This window comes from Lepidothrix coronata, unplaced genomic scaffold (genome assembly GCF_001604755.1).
Source record: "Lepidothrix coronata isolate B3197 unplaced genomic scaffold, Lepidothrix_coronata-1.0 Scaffold9, whole genome shotgun sequence".
NCBI classification, from domain to species: domain Eukaryota; kingdom Metazoa; phylum Chordata; class Aves; order Passeriformes; family Pipridae; genus Lepidothrix; species Lepidothrix coronata.
This window is the reverse complement of record NW_016690189.1, coordinates 4820328-4835235: the sequence shown is the minus strand read 5'-3', so window position 1 is coordinate 4835235 and position 14908 is coordinate 4820328.

Here is a 14908-nt window from a genome sequence, read left to right as displayed (position 1 = left end):
AAGAATATTAAAAATCCAGTGTTTCGAAGCATTTATTTGAAATTTATACTTTGACATCTCAAACTTTTTTCTTTCAGAATTTAGATGAATGTATGAGATGATTACAGACTGTATGCATTCTTTGCTGTCTATCTACCTCCACAGTTTCCATGTACTTGTTCAACCTGGTTTTAGAATAATGGGCATTTATGCTCCTTACTTCCTCCTCTGTCCTAGCTATATATATTTTATTTTTCTTTTAAAGTGTCATAAGGAAATACACAATCAAATACTTTGAATAATTTCCTATAATTCCATTAAGCCAGTTGACTTTTGATCTTCAAATTTTGTTTCATTTTATAAAATTTTTATAGACTATATTACATGTAAGTCTTGCATAAGAGGAGAGACAAATTCTAACCAGGGAGTGGAAATGGGAAATGTCAATGTAAAGTGAAAGGAAAATCAGAAAGGTAGTTATTTCATAGAATCATAACATTATTTGGGTTGGAAGGGGCCTTAAAGATCATCTTGTTCCACCCCCTGCCATGGGCAGAGACACCTTTCACTACACCAGGTTGCACGAAGACCCATCCAACTTGGCCTTGAACACTTCCAGGAACGGGGTATCCACAGCTTCTCTGGGGAATCTGTTCTAGTGTCTCATCCCCATCACAGTAAAGAATTTTTTCCTTGTATATAATCCAAAGCTACCTTCTTTCAGTTTGAATCCATTCCCCCTCATACTGTCACTATATGCCCTTTTAAAAAGTCTCTAGTTTTCTTGTAGGCCCTCTTTAGGTGCTGGAAGGTGCACAGCGGTCTCCTCAGAGCCTTCTCTTCTCCAGGATGAGCAACCCCAGCTCTCAGCCTGTCTTCAGAGGAGAGGTTCTCCAGCCCATTCTCAGAGAGGAATGCAGAGAGGAATGCAGCACTCCAGGTGAGGTCTCAGAAGAGCAGAGGGGAAAAATCACCTTCCTCGACCTGCTGGTCACACCTCTTTTAATGAAGACTAGGATGTGGTTGGCTTTCTGGGCTACAAGTGCACATTGCCAGGTCACATTGAGCTTCTCATCCACTACCCCTATCAAATCCTTCTACCCAGGGTTAGTCTTGATCCATTCTCCACCCAGGCTGTATTTGTGTTTGAGATTGCCCCGACTTGGTTGTAGGACCTTGCACCTGGCCTTGTTCAACCTGATGAGATTCTCTTGGAGCAAACTCTCAAGTCTGTCAAGTCCCCTCCGATGGCATCCCTTCCCTCCAGAATGAGGACTGCACCACATAAGTTGATGTCTTTTGGTCAGCTTCTCATCTATCCCCAGGCAGAGAAAGCTCTATGAACTCTAGTTGGTCATTGACGCAGAGGACAGCAGCCCCTCCTTGTCTCCCCTGTCTATCCTTCCTACAGATACTCTATAATTTCATTCCAACAGTCAGGTCTTAGGAGCCATCCTAACACATCTCTGTGATGCCAATAAGATCCTAGTGTGCACCTCTAACTCCTCTTGTTTATTCCCCACCCTACGTGCACTTGCATATAGGCATTGAAGTTGAGCTCTTGATGAAGACTGTTTGCTGACTAAATGAGAGGGATGCCTTTGTGCTGCTCCTCAGGTACCCTCCTGCTGACCTGTAATCCCTCTCCAGGCTCTGGGCGGAGAGGTGGTGCTGGTATCAAACTGGTAGGAGTGGGATGGATTGAGGTTCCCCTCCTTCAGCAAACCTTTTTTAGTTTAAAGCCCTCTTCACCACCTTGGCAAGTCTATAACAAAAGGTGCTCTTTCCCTTCTCTGACAGATGTTCCCCATAAGCCCTCCATAGACCAGGTTTCTCAAAACAAGTTCCATAATCTAAGTAGCTGAACCCCTGGCTATGGCACCAGTCCTCTAACCATAATCTGATGAATTGTCAATTTACTAGATATCAGTGGCATTTTCAAATTCCTACCCTCTGACTGTGAGGACCAATGAAAAAGCTGCCTGCACTCCAGGCCCCCTTACAACTGCACCTAGGGCTCTGTAATCCTTCTTGATCTGTCAGACTGCTCCAGGCTGTATCACTGATGAAAGAATAGCAGTCCCCCACATGGGCACAGCTTTTGCAGGCAGATCTGCAGCCTGTCCCTGCCACAGCAAAAGGGTCGAGGCACTTCCCACAGTGTGAGGTCTGCAATGCAGCCTCTCCCTTCAGCAGCTCCATCTGGGGGGAAGTATCAGGCACCACCACGTAGATCATGGAGTCCTCCCAATTGGAGCACAACCTTAAGGGTCAGGTAGTGCCTTTGACAATGTACAGATGATTACAGAAGGGTGCTGTAACTAGATGCTGGGTTATGTGGACTCCAAATCTCTCTACTCAGACCGTGGAATGTTCCTCCTTCAGAGAGGCACCTTTCCACACACACCGTGGTGCCATGCTCTGTTTGTCTGCCCTGGTCAAAGTGTTCCTCATTTTCTTCAGAGCTAGAGGAACAGCATGGTGAATAGGTGCCAGACTCAGCCTGTATTATGACTGGTTTTGGGTGGGATAGGTTAGCGCTCAGTATGAACCTAGGCAGAGATCTTCAACAACTGTCGTCTGGGCTAACATTGCTCAAATGAATGGACTTGCCTATACAAAGTTCTTTGGATCCTACATACATAAATAGTCTCACATATATATTTATAACCAATATAATTCCAGCAATTTCCAGGGAACAGCATATACCCCAAACTCATGTTTCTGACTGACTTTATTATGTACTTTTACAAATTTGATGAAAGTAGATGAGTCAATTTAATTACCTGCTTCAGTTCCTTGATGACTCTTTCAAATAAAAACATAATTATAATTTGGTCATATAGAAATTTACGGTATTTACCATCCATTTATGTTAAAAATTACCATGTAATTAGAAAATTATTGACTTTTTTTTCTGCACTCCTGAAGAGATTTTATCGGTTCAAACTTATAGACTATATATTTGTCTTGAGATTGAGCATTCAGCAATTTTTCTACTGGCTGTGTGTATGTGCTCTACACATACGTATACATATATTTCTAACATGAGTATTCAGTTGTATGATACTGACAGACTGAAATTCACAGAGGTTAGAGCTTCAACTTGCAAACTGCTATGATAGGCTTTACATTTGTCTACATGCTTAGAATCATTTATTATTTTCTACATATTTCCAATTGTGTAAAGACTTAAATAGATGCAATATAACAAATATTACAAAATCATATAATTCCTATTTCTGATTATCTAATCTTTACTTTGGAGAAAGATTTAGATCCATACACCTAATCCAGCAAAGTACCAATATATTCTAACGCTAAGCAAATAGTAATTTGAATGATTTTGTGTGTGATTGCATTGAGTTTGCATGGCATGACTTTGACAACAGTGTGACTACAGGGGTGGCTTCTGTGAGAAATTGCCAGAAGCTTCCCCCCACGTCCAACAAAGCCAATTCCAGACAGCTCCAAGATGAACTCACTGCTGGCCAAGGCCTCAGGGATAACAAATTTAAGAATGGAAAAAATCTGCTGGGCAACAGTGACTGGAGAAAAGAGTGATAACATATAAGAGAAACACCTCTGCAGACAGTAGGGTCAGTGAAAAAGGGGAGGAAGGAGGTGCTCTGGGTGCCAGAGCAGAGATTCCTCTGCAGCTGGTGGTGCAGCTGGTGGTGCAGCTCGTGGTGAGGCATCTGTGCCTCTGTAGTCCCTGGAGGTCCATGGTGGAGCAGGTGGATATCCAAATGAGGCTGTAAACCCTTGGGAAGCCCACACTGGATCAGCCTTCTGGCAGGACCTGTGACCCCATGGAGAGAGGAGCCCATGCTGGAGCTGTAGCCTGGAAGGACCTGTGACCCATGGAGGACCCATGCTGGAGCAGTCTGTTTCTCAATTACTGAAACCTATGGAAGGAACCCAAGCCAGAGAAGTTTGTGGAGGGACCCCATGCTGAAGCAGGGGAAGAATAAGAGAAGGAAGGACAAGCAGAAACAACATATGATAAACTGACTGCAACCCCCATTGCCTGTCCCCTTGTACTGATGAGGAAGGGGGTGGAGCAAAATCAGGAGTGAAGTTGGGCTTGAGAAGAAGGGAGGGGTGGGGGGTAGGTGTTTTAAAGTTTAGGGTTTATTTCACATTACAGTGATAGGATTTGATTAATATATGAATATTTTAATTAATAAATGAAATTAATTTCCCTGAGTCTGTTTTGCCCATGATGGAAGCTCTCCCTGTCCTTCTCTCAACCCAAGAGCCTTTGGTTGTATTTTCTCTTCCCAGCCTAGCTGAGAGGATGGATAGAGTAACTTTGGGCGCCTAGCATCCAGCCAGTGTCAACCCAACACAGTGTTGCATATATTGTCTTTAATATTATCTGAGCATTCCTTTTTAAATTTTTAGTATACTTGTGACTGTCTCTTCTGTTAAAAAAACCCTAAAAAAAGAAACACATGTTATTTTCCATTTTCATACCATGAAACACTGCTTTTGTAATAAAATATTTTTGGTAATGATAAGCATTTTCATTAATAGTGCAAGAGGAACATATATTTTAGTACAGAAGTCTCTAATCCAAAGGGCTTTTTTTCTAAACTTACCTTGGACCATCTCTCCCTGTCTTACCAGTTTAAATAGCTCGAACACAAATGACTGGGTTTTTCCAACAGTAGCATTCTCAAAATTATTACACATATAGTATTTTTATTTTCCTAGAACTGTGGTGTTTATCCTTCTGGATGTTTTACTATGCCATTTTACCTTTTATAACATCTGAAAAGAAATTACTACTTGCTATTTCTCAGGGCTACATCTGACAACATAAACACAGTTCAAAACAAATATGACTAAATTTTCAGTGTTTATAATAGAATGATTTTTCCATATATTAAACCCATTATTTTTTCTGAAAGTTTTTCGAATGAGTATAGGCTATTTTTAATGTTATACTGCCTTTGTGATATAGTGTTGTAAAATGTAATAGTCTCATTCCAAAGATTGCTGTTGTTTTCTTTTTCTTTAAATTTAATATGCAACTCAGAACACATTATACTGTGTCAAAATCTCAGTCATTTCTGAAACAAAACTCTCCATGACTGAAATGACTATCTTCCAAAGATAAGACTGTTGGTGCATAAAGTACAATCAAGATTTTCTTTCTAATACTTAACAGATTCCAATATTTAGTTAATAAACCTTGCAACAAATTCAGTTCTTCAGGCAGATGATTACAGGTTGATTTTCTGCAATTAGATTTGTGGCTGCCTTGCATTGCTGGCAGATCAAGTTCAACTGGAATCCAGTCACTAATTTCAACGAGAGCTGTGCATAATGTTTTACAAATCTTCAGGTTTACTTCAAGAAACAGTCACAAGAACCTATCGTTACTTATGTTTGGGCAGTATATCACTTTTTCTGAGTTATTAGAAAAAATCCCTACATTTTATCCTATATGTAGTTTTCAGGTTAAAAAAAAATCTAACTAGAATTCATGCCAGTATTCTATTATTCAGCTGGAATTTAAACGGATTTAAAAAATGATTAATTGAAAAACTACATTTTCAAAAATATCTATAGAAAGAATTTTGAATTTGCTATCTTTGTTAACTGAAACCCACCTAAGGGTGGGAAAATGTTGTCTTTGTGCATGCAAATGCAGGTTTTTTGCTTATGCAGTGACTATATGCATGTTTTGATCAACTAGCTTGTTAGTTGAAATTTTAATGCACCCAAATATTTGACAACTTTTGATGTTCAATCCATCAATCCATTCCCCAACATCCATTTTTCAGGAGTTAATAATTCCTTATGGGGAGAGAGGAATTATTTTGTTAAGAACAATACAGTGATCATTTTGCTAGGATACAGTTAAGATAGAGTAAAAAGCTTAACTGGTAAAAAAAGTTCACTGTCACTTAGAAGTCCAGTTTAATCCTGTGCGGTACTGAGGCAGGGTAGATCATATAATGTTGACTATGGGAAAGTCATGCAGTCACTTTCTATGATAAAAAAACCTGGTATTGTTCCACAATGCAAAGATTCAGAGGAGTATACAAGTTCCAAAAGCATCTGAGTTCTTTACCATCTGAGAATAATATGTCAGCAACTCTGTTATAGATTATAGAGGGAGAGAGTTATTTGCATGACAAAGTAGTTGTTAATTCTTCCTATCTGTATTCAGATATTTTGCTAGGCACAGAGAAGGACTTTTTGATTTAGAGAGCTTTTGTCATTCATGACTTAAAAGTATGTGGAGTCTCTTCGTATTAGACTATAGGGACAGAAAATATACATGGTAATGTTAATTCTTTTGCAGGCTGCCATGGTGTGAGTGTAAAGCTTATCTGACCATTTTTCCCAATTCCCATTTGACTCTTCTCCATAATTTGCCTAAATAATTACCTACCTTATGTATTTTCAGCTCCATGCACTATGTTCATGTCTGCAACTTTTTGAGTTATTCAGAGCTTAGATTGGATTTTATTAATAATTTCTTCCAACATCAAATATCATGCTTGCTTTTTTTATGTTCATTCCTTTTTTGCTTCAGAACAGCTGCACTCTAAGTTCTCATTTCTGAGCTAATGTATTTGTTTTAAACTACAAATTAAGTAGCTACTGCTTCATATTTCATTTTGCTTAAATATTCCCAAAATAGGTGTACATACTTTTTTGGAGAAGGAGGCCACTGCTTAAATCTCAGTTCACCAAGCTGATTGGCTCGAAGGGTCAATGACCTTTCCCAAATCTTGGGGCCTCTAGTGGTCTAGTGGTTAGGGTGCAGGACTCTCACCGCTGCGACCCGGGTTCGATTCCCAGCCCCCCGGGCAGATGGAGCTCGTCAGCCCTGTAAGGCAATCCATCTAAGAGAAGGTCACTCTAAACAAACCTACGTCCTGAGACCCTCACTACCACTGTCCAAGCTTGCTCGGCCCCGGCAGATGAACCTCAGGATTAAAGGGTGGGCTCAGTTCAGCGCACGCTGTGTCTCACCTAAAAAATCCACTGCGCAGGCTCGAAGGGTTTAATGACCTTTCCCAAATCTTCGCTCGCGAAGACTGGGCCATTATTATTATATAGTTTACATGTAGTAAATTGCTGTTACTTTTGCTCTTCTTTATGTATGAAAAAAATAAGTGGATCAGAAGATGGTTTTATGCAACATAGGAATGTCTTCATTAAAATATTTCCTATGTTATTTATATTTGCAATGAATTCTGAGAGCAGAGAAGTTACATTAAAAAAAAAGTGAACTGCTATTTCTTTTCTGGTACTTTCATGTCAAACAGGGCCAGGTCAATCATAAACCCAGGACTGTACTGCAGTCACGCATTTCTAGAATAATAGATTAGTAATACACAGTTTGGCTAATGTTCACTGAACTGTTCTGGTATCCTTAAAGCTGAGAGCTTGAAAGAGTTGTTATGAAACTGTTACTGATAATGACCTCAAGAAGCATAGCCTTCATCTTAATATAAACTATTTTCAGGGAAGCTTGTGTTTGCCATCTGGATGATTATTTTCCTATGCAAACAATTTTGTTCTATAATTTGATCCCTCCCTTTCTTTAGGAAGGACTTAGTATTAGCAAGCAGATCTTTAGTACTTTGAATTTCTCTTTTTTTGCAAAAGTAGAATGATATAAATAAATTTTAGCTCAAGTGTTCTTAAAAAAAAAAGATGCCTTAAAGAATCGGATGTCAAAAAAGAAACTCATCAGGCAATTATTAGGAGAGATAAGATAGAGAGCAGATCTTTAATGAAGGCCTTCTACCACGGGAGTACAGAGACACATGTGCCATGTGTCCAGGGGTTCCACAGTTTAAGGTATTGTCCATCCAATCCCAGATCTATCTGCCCCCCAGATCGTCCCCAGTTCTGCCCCTGCCACAACTGAGTCAGGGGTCTCTTACCACCCCCTCTTCCTCATCTTCCTCTTCTTCACAGCGTATACAGTGCTTGGAGCTCCTCCAAGGTTCCGGGTTTTTAAAGTTGCTTTGACTGTGATGTATCTTGTTGTTCAGCCAAGGGTGCAAATGTTCTTAAACAGAATGAAGGCCTTCCTTGAAATGAGTCTAAACAGGTTAAGGATTTAGAAGGTTCAATATGAAACGGGGAAAAGGGTTTAGGTAAGTGGAAACTACTGTGCTAAAGTGTATGGGATTACACAGCTATATTAAAATCTACATTTATTACAAAACTATTTCTAAAATCTACAAAAAGCTAAAAATAATAAAAAAAAAATCTCTAGGCATCAAAAAGAAAAAAAATATTTTTTTCAGTACAGATTAATCTCTTGTGCACTATTGCTGCTTTTAGTGTTCTTTTCCAAGACATATTTCATATATTTGGTTTTGATGTCTAAAATTTCAGACCGAGAGTGTTTGTAGTTAAGTCAATATTTGAACTATGCAACATAGGCATTCAGAGAAAGGCCAAGTCCTGTGCTTGTGTAACTGTTTCATTGCTGTGAATTCGTCAGTAAATGTTGCACTCCTTTGTATATTGAATGAGTGATACAGGAGTTCACATTTGTGCTGTAAGTAAATTCAGCGGACTAAAAGAAGGAAAGAATACTCTCATCTGTTTTCTAAGAGTCGATCCCTATCCATCCTGATATTTCTGCATAAAAACACAACAGTTTGTTGCGATTTCTTCTTAATTTTCCACAATTTTATATCATTATCTACCTTACTTCCATTTGCTTTTTGTAAACATAATATGGGGCTTTATAGACTATATATTAACTAATTTTTTGTGTTGCTAAGTAAGAATCTTATAGTTTGTTTATATCTATACTTTGTTAATTAACATTTGCTTTTCCTTCTTTTTCAGACTTCAGGTCTCCCAAAATAGCACACAGATTCAGATGCTTTGAGTTTTTATTGCAGCTACTACGCTGTTGATATAGACTTTGTAACAATACTTTAAATCATCTATTTATAAGGCAAATGTGTGATTTTGCCAATTACTGTATAGATTAACACTGAAAATGGAAAATCACCAACACATAAACAACATAACGGAACTTTATCTGTAGGATTTCACTATGGGAGAGGTTAGTGGATTTATTTGGGTTTGGAGTTTTTTAAATCAAGAGAGTATGGAAATACATTGGGAATGGGCTTGTTATGACTAATGTATACGTATGTATCTTCCTTCAATTTGAAGTTTCCCTCTTATAACACTAATATTTCTGGAATTCATTATACTGACACTGCTACTCCATGATCCCATGTGCCTGACAGTCAGGCAGACTTAGAAATGACCAGTTACATCTGACAGTTGAAGTCCCAGTGTGAATTAGCGAATTATGCAGAAGTCAGTAAGTTTGTGATTAACAGATGCTTGGCTCACAAGGCAGATAGCTCTGAGTTTCACAGCTGAATTGTGCTACTATAATTTTTCTCCTAACACATAATCTTATATGAGTAAAAAGCAGCAGCATCAGACAATGCTCTGTTACAACCCATGACATAACAGGTAATTCCTGACTTCTCTTTTCTGTGATCTGGCATAGCTTTTATGAGGCCTGAGAAAGGAATGAATTTAAATGTGGTTTAGCATGAAATAGGATAAAAGTAAAGGGAGGGTTGAACTGAGCCAACTTCAGTATAAAACCCTTAAAACTTAGTTATAAAAGGCCAGCAGACAAAGGACATACGCAGAGATATGAAGTAGAATATTTTGTCCCTTGTTGTGGGTGTGACAAATGCTTAGGCCGTATTCACCCATATCATATGGCAGCCCTGTATTTGTTTCTGGTTCAAAACAAAAATTAGAAACAACTGTTCTGTAGTGATAGCAATCATCCACTGCCAAGGAAGAAGGAAATTCATCATCTCCAGGATTCCTTAAATTGAGACAGGATATTTTTATGCTGTAGTAAACCCCAAGTTATTGGGCTTGCCAGTATTCACCTACAATTTAAGGAAAGATGATATGTTTCACTACAGGAATTATTGGTGAAATTTTATGGCCTGTGTTAGGCAAAAATCAAACCAGATGATCCTTATGGCTTAAAATCTGCCTTTAAAATTTACAACAGCTCAAAGAAACCTTGCAAGCAAAATGATGAAGGAAAAGAGGAGGTCTGAAACACCAGTCTAAAATGTGTTCCTTACAATAAAGCACCATTGTTTCCAGAATGGGCAAATCTGTTTGTTCTGGAATTATTTCATCCCCAGACTTGTTCTTAGTCATGGCCTAACTGAAAATTTCATACACACAAAAAGGCTAACTGTGAGTTCCTTACTACTTTCTTTTCTGGTCTGTTGAAAGAAATATTGCCTACACCTCCGCAGCATGCATCACTCATGTCAAGCCATGTAGAGATTTACCTGCCTGTGCAATGACTGTCTGAGGAGACAAAGAAATAGTGTCTTCTTACATGTGAGAAACTAAGTTCAGAATGACTGAGTCACTCAAAGTTGTGAAATTTCAGTCAGAGCCAGGGAATAAATAGAATTAGGCATGAATCTATCATGCTACTAATGCTAAGACTTCCCTTCCTATCTCATTTTTGCCGTTCTGTCTCACATCATGGATCACTTTAACAGAGGAAGAGAAGAAAAAAGGTCCTAGTGAAGTAGACTGACAAAGTCCTGACACACAGTAAACCTTGCTGCTTCCTGCTGCTGAAACTATAATACTACAGAGAGCTCAAAGAGTGGGAGTACTCTGTGTGCAACACCTGACAAGAGATGAAAAGATGATGGGGATAATGGATAAATGTAAAGGGAAAATAATTTGCCATATAAAATAAAAGAAAGGAAGCAATTTATGACTCTTCTTTTCACCAATGCAAATGACAGAGAAGGAAGATACCAAAGCCCAAAGCTGTAGAGGACGGTTGAGCCCAGGGCGGCTTTGACCTTGAGTGAATACAGCTGTAACCTTGAAAAGGACAAGTAAACATCATTAAGGAAGAAGGAGTGAGATAAGAGGAAAGACAGCAGCAGAAATCAGGATGCCGTTTGACTTTTAGCAACACGAGAAGAACTACCAGCTACCTATCAAGAAACGAGCTAAAGCGCGTGAACAAGAGCGAGTAACCAATAAGAAAGAAGATATATGAGCGTGGACAGAGAAAAAGACTATAAAAAATTAGCTTGCTTTGAATAAAGGGCTTTTTGCTTGCTAATGAGTTGCCCGTGCTTCATTAGTCCATCACACAAAGCTATTAATTCTATCTTCTACTTTAGCTTTTAGCTGTATGCCTCATGCTTTTTAGAATGAAATGTAGATTTTCAAACAAATGCAACTTTAATACTAACTTCTCCATTCACTATTTTTAATTTAGCTTTGGACAAGGTTAAAACCTGACCTGTTTTAGGCTATTTAAACTTTCTACCATATAATCACAGTCAAGTTGCTTTAAATTATTCCTAAAAATCTATAGCTGCAAAGATGACTTCTGCATTCTTTTCTTTATATGTTCATTGTAAATCAGGAAGCAAACAAACAGAAATATTGTAGTTATGTTTGACTTGCGCTACCAGATACATAGCTTAGTAAATTCTCAGTTGTCTGTAAGACAATAGAATAACAGGTACATTACATGTACTTGGAGCAAATGTCAAAAACATGAGCACACAGTGTCATGGTATTGGTATATAACCTTTTATACCCTTTCAAATCATAAAGTATTGATCTTCTTTCTTGAGCTTGCATGGGAAAAAAATAAACCTTGTGCCAGGAAGGGAAAATGAGTTTTTCATCTTTTTCAGAATGTTTCCAGAAGTTTATACACAATGGATCCTTCAGATGATCCCACTACAAAAAACTGTAGGAAAAACATTCTTCTGACTCCTCTTCCTTTCCTTTCAGTTCTCTCTATATCACAAACTAGTCATGGCTGGAAAAGCATCTAAGGTATTTCTCAGAAGAATAGCAACTGAAAACTGATCTCTGAATAAGAAAAGTGGCAGATCAGAACACTTAAAAGATAATATATCTGACCTAACACCTGGGTGTAGCAAAAACTGGAAAAACTAATAAACGATGAGGAATCTGGGTTGTTTGATAATCTCCATTTGCCAAAGCATGAAATTTTAACACCCCCAAAAATCACGCTTTAAGATGCTTGGTAGGACTATGGGCAATGCATGTTAGCCAATAAAAGGAAAAGATTGAGAAGGATTGATCTCTCTTAATATTTAAAAAAAAATATTCTATCCTATGTGGTATTCCTCATAAATGTTTTGCAAAGCATTTCATGAAAATTATTTCACCAGCAGTTATTCAACTGAGACTCATTTAGCATCAATACCTGATCTCACTTTCTTTGTCTTCTCTACTGATAATTCTAATATCTGTATTGAAAGCAAAGAGTCAAAGTGAAGCAAAACAAAGCAAAAGCTTTTCCATCAAAGTATCACTTCTTTCAGCTCAAGAAACAGATGTTACCAGAGTCTATCCATCTTCAAATTATCAACAGAACTTCATTGAGACAGAAGGTTCAGGTGCTTTGAACTTCAATTTATCCTGTATTGTTCATGTTTTAACACATGAAGGATTCAATACAATGGCAGTTCAATCTCAGAAAGTTCAGTATAACTGCATTTACTCCTACTGACGAAAGTAATATGAGGAATATCATTTAAGGTGTGAGGTCACAATAATTAGAAATGCTCCTGCGCATTTATTGGCTTTAATTTCGGAAAAGACATCAACCAATAAAATTCGTACGGTCCCATAAGAGACATCATCTAATTGCTGCACTACATCAGTTGCAATGGTAATTAGATAATTTACTATACAACAAAATTGATAGATTATTGGTGCAAATGTGGTTTTTTTGGCAGCAGTCTCTGGAAAGTAATTTTTCAAATAGCCCTTTATTAAATAAAGTTATTTGAAAACAGCCTGCTTTCCTGCAGAACTGTGTGGATCTCTGAATATACACACCCATGCTGAGCAGCAAATTACATGTGAAAGCCTAAGAACATCTGCAATTTAAGACCAATTTATTCCTTAAAAGAATAGCTATTTCATACAGAGTTGCATGACTTTCCTCGCTAGCAAGTTAAATACACCTTTCCATATCTAAGTTGGCAAATGATACGATATTCTTGGGGAAAAAGAAGAACTGGGATTGCTGCTTTGATAGTCTCTCAAAGCCTAGATGTACTTGGAAACTGTACCATGAAGCCTGCAAAAGCCATGAGACATTGGAAGAAAAAGAAAGAATTGCTCAAGCCTTGTCAGTGTGGAAATAGCGGTCTGTCTTCACACATCTGACAGGGAATTTGGTACATTTGGTTCTTGAATAGACAGGATAGAATCTTCAGCCAAGATTATGCTGCATCTTCAAGCAATTTCAAGGCTGATACAGCAAATACAGTAATCATGAATGCTATGCGATGCTACAAACACCCAAGAAGCAATTTCTCTGTTATTCTGTGTGAAAGTATCATGTGTTTATACAAGATGCAACATAATGCTCTCTCAGTTTAGGATGCAAGTAATCTAGAGCAAGTAATTTATGAAATTGTGTAGTGTCATTTGTAGGCCTATGCTATGCACCTTTTGCTACAAATGGAAAATTCTGTTGGTTTTTTTTTTCAATAATGAGGCCCTTCTATTTGCATAAACTGTTGGTGTTTTTTTAATAAATCTCAGAAAATTTGCATGTGACTTAGAAGTGTAAAATTTTACAGGAACATTGACAGTGAAGTCATTTGTAGAAAACTATTTCTGCCAGGCAAAAGAATTAGGGAGCATACGGTATTTTATAAATACATCAAAGGGATAAAACTGATCCTGGAATAACTATTCAAAACTAGCTATGGCAATCATAAGAAAAAAATTTTACAAGGGAGAGAAGTAAAAGGGGTAAGATACTGAAAAATACTAAGTCTTAGTTTAAAATCTGCCTAGACTCTTCAGTTGCTACTCATTTTGGACATATGAATCTAAACCCACAGAAGGAAATTGTTTAATAACAAGATAATGTGCAAAGGTTTGTGTTACAAAATCTGTGTCAGTTGTAATCCAGACATCCAGCAGAGCAGGTCTCTGTTGGACTCTTTGTTTGAGAATGAATTTTGTACCACAAAGAAGAAACGAGTAGAGATAAGGGAAGATGCACCAGTAGTGAAATTCCCTCCATACTCCCTTGCCAGTGCAGGATGTGGGGAAGGAAGGGAGAAAAGGGCTCTCTCAGCTCACAAGAGGCTGGAAAACTGTGAACGAGACTTCTGTGCAATGTGTTTGGAAATGCCAGTGCCCAGGAAGAAGAATCACTCTCTGGTATGGCTTCCTTCAAGAGCTCAAGCTGGCATTTCTCCATGTGGAGAGTCTTGTACCTGCACCATGGCTGATCAAGAGCCCCTGAAAAGCTGTTAATTGAGTATGGATTACATATGGAATAAAACCACCCTCAGATTTACAGCCAGTTGTTGCTTCCTCATGTTGAAGGCTCTATTGCACAAAAAATTTCATTGTTTACCAATTGTTGTTTTCCAAACACAATAGCAAGGTTTTTGCCAAGTGCACAGGAGTTATGCAACAGCCTTTTCACTGTGTTTGTAAGAGTGCTTAGTTTTGCACTGCAAAGGGAATGCTGTGTGTATGAGGAAGGAATAGCATGTAGGATTCACTTTAAATTTTCTGCCTTATGATGCATCATCTGGGGCATGAATAGGATTTTCCTGCTGTGGCAACAAATGACATAGAATCCACAATTGTTTCCAAATATAATAGGATCTCATGACGTTTGTTATCACCATAGGATCACACCTTGAAACGCTTTCAGAGCAAATACAAGAGACAAAGGTGCTAGAGTCACTGCCCCTGACCATGATTTGGGTCTAGTAAGTGACTCTAGGGGGCATGTTCTGAAAACTTTCCTTCTCATATTCTAGCTGAACAGAAAAGCCATGTTCAAGTGCCTGCTTAGAGAGCTGAGTTCTTTTGTAGATAC